The following is a 3,298-nucleotide window of genomic DNA, read 5'->3' on the forward strand; positions in this document are numbered from 1 at the left end:
CTCAGTTGGCTAACTTATATCCCAATCCAATAGATCCGACCCTACCGCATGAAACTGTCTGGTTCCAGTAGGACGGTGTAACACCTTATTATGCTTTAATGGTAAGACATTACTTGAATAAAATCTTCTTCAATAAATGGATTGGACGAAGGGGTACTATTGAGTGGCCAGATAGGTCGCCACATCTTACGCCTTTGAATTTTTTTCTGTGGGGTTATCTCAAGTACAAAGTATATGTAACACAACCAACTAGCAATTGAAGACTTCAAAGAAAGGATAATTACAGAAATACGGAATATTTCACCTCAAACTTTTAACAAAGTTTGGGACGAGTTTTATAGGAGACTGTGTTATTGCCAAGAATAAGGTGGAGAACATTTTGAGCATTTATTTTAATGTAATCCAATCAATTACCTCGGGTATTCTATGAATTAATTGTCTTGAAGAAAATTATACTTAATTTTCTTCAAGACACAAACAATTTTATTCCGTAAGTGGTTTCCACACTGTGTATTTGGGTATCACATGCAGCAACTTAAACTTATTAGTTTGTAAGGTTTGATTATGCAATTTGCAAATTATTTAAGTTTTGCAATGGATTGTATATGTTATTATCTTTTATTCTGTGATATTGATGATTTAGGTAATTTCAGTAAATTTTAAATTGTTATTGTTATTTTTCTGACTGTTTGTAAGCTTTGTCTATAAAATTGTACAGTTTTCAGTAACAATAGAGCATATTTCTATTCTATTCTATTCTGGGTGAACGATTTATTCTACACAAAAATTGCTAGTAAATGATTTTGTTTACAATTCAGCTACATTTCTTGTAGTTTTTTTTTACACCCTCCCCCCAGAAGGGAAATTTTAGGAGAAAGCCCGGGGTAGGAGTGGCAAAGACTTTTTCAAGACATTTTTTTAAGTCTTAAAATTGACATTGTTCTGAAGCTATTTTCTTGTGGCATTTTAAATTAATTACTATTTAAATGGGAATAATAGATATAATAAATAAATAACCTTTAATTGTGGCTTATTCCCATTTAAATAGTAATTAACTAAAAATTGACAATATCAGCCAAATTCAGCCTGCTTGTCTAGTTTTTAGAGCCAAATCTCTGACGACTGGACTATACTCGAAATAGTGAAAGACAAAAAAACAGTATCAATACTTTTATGAAAACGACGAACTGTATAAGTAAGTATTTTGAATAAAGATTTTACTTTTACAAACTTTTTTATCCCAAATAATGGAGACAGTATAAATAAAAATAAATATTCAACTTTGTGAAGCATTAGCTGGAATGAACAGATTTATGCCTTTTGTTTAAGTCAGCTTAAAATAATTTTCTACAAAGTACGAAACTACAGTGTTAATTAGCTAAGTTTACTGATTTACTTCACAACTTATTAGCTAAGACTCTTTCCGATTGCCTGTCTTGTATATATAAAATCGACGTCCTTTTGCTGACGTGCCGCTTCTACACAACAAAACTTTGTACTACTTCTTACTAGCTTCATTCTCTTTATCTTGAGAAACTCAAAACTTTTGTCATCAATCGTTCAAATATGTCTTTGTTCATACGAATTCCAAGTTGATTTCTTAGTTCGGAATTTAAATGAAATCCAAAGTTCGACTTCATCGACCTATTTTAAGATGTTATCCACTATGTTACAATGTTAATGGAAAAGCAGGGTCATTTGTAATAAACCGGAAAAATTCAGGCTTGGATCCAAAACTTTTTTGATTAACTCTGAACTATGTTCAAGAGATACTCTAAATTTTAGTTCGGATATTTGTCAAAGCGTAATATTTCAATATTTATTACAGTATAAATCTTTATCTAAATTTTGTTGGGAGAAGGTTTTAAGCAATCTTCTATTTTTTATATGTTCTGTAATGTATTTCTTTTTTATCCTTCTACCACTGACGTGTACTTTCTGAAACATAACTACGGATATGGTGCCATGTAGACCCCATGTAATTTCTATTTGGTATTGCTTACATTTTTTAAAAATATGATAAATTATGTTTAATATAAATTCTTTGATATATTTTACATTAGTGTAGGTTTTTTTTTATAATATTTTTCCAAATTGTTAGTCATTACAGAAATTACAAATTTGGGAAGGGTGGGCAAGTCGACATACTCGAAGGTAAAATCGATTTATTTTGAAAACTGTCAAAGGTATCATGAATTAAAAAGTACGATAATACAAACAGAACATTCTTTTTTAATATTTATCAAGTGAAAAACAAAAACAGAACTCCATTTTAAAACTGTAAATGTAAAACAAACAAGAGTCAAAATGTCATCTTGCCCTTCCGTAGAAGGCAAGACGGCATATACGTGGATTTATACATAAAGGCTATATAACTCATTACAATAGAGGCATGCGCAATCATCGTCGTCGTCCTCATTAAAAGGCTCTTCACAGTCTGATTTCTTTCATAGATTTTAACTGCTGCACTTCGTTTACTTTTTCTTAATTTTCCGGTTCTCTTATCTCGACAATCTTTTTGAGTTTTCTTATCACCACATTCTAAGGTACCATCAAACACATTTTTTTTACTAAGTTTTACTTATTCCCTCTTACATCTCGCGCTTTCTTAATATTTTGTTGTTCGCGAAGACTATGGAGGTATGGACTCGTGGTAAGAACATCTTGGTAACTATTGGCCTTTCTTCTTCTGGACTTTCTTGCATTTCCCTGAGGAAGAGGTGAAATTTGCAACAAAACGTTTGTGACGTTATTAGCTGAAGACTATACATGTTCATGTGGCTTTGTATTTACCATTTTAGATGACTGCGGATCTTCTTCATTCCAATATTCTGCTGCAGTGAAACATGCACCCGGATTAAGGGATTCAGTGTTTGCATTATCGGCCTCAAGTGGTACGTCAGTTACTGTGCTAGGCAAATACATGTGTTCTGGAAATATATCCGGGATGAAAGGTGAGATCCCTGTTGCTTTGAATCCACTTAAAGCTATCGTTGGTATTGCGGTTTTATAGTAGGCGAAAGAAAAAAGTGACGCGATCTGGTAAAGAGTGATGACACGACTTGGATTTTCCTTTAACCATTGAGTTGCTGCTGCATCGTAGTACTTACCTAGTGGCCCAAAAAAGAATACATCGAGAGGTGGAAGACGATGTGTGTAATGTGAAGGCAAGCAAAATAGCACCAGTAAATTGTTTTTTGCAAGTTCAAATGCTTCTAAATTTTTATGGCTGACATGTCCGTCTAAAATTAGCAGAGCTTTGTGTTTGGTGTTCATTCGAACATGTTTAATAAAGTGT

The sequence above is a fragment of the Diabrotica undecimpunctata genome, chromosome 9 (genome assembly GCF_040954645.1).
Source record: "Diabrotica undecimpunctata isolate CICGRU chromosome 9, icDiaUnde3, whole genome shotgun sequence".
NCBI classification, from domain to species: Eukaryota; Metazoa; Arthropoda; class Insecta; order Coleoptera; family Chrysomelidae; genus Diabrotica; species Diabrotica undecimpunctata.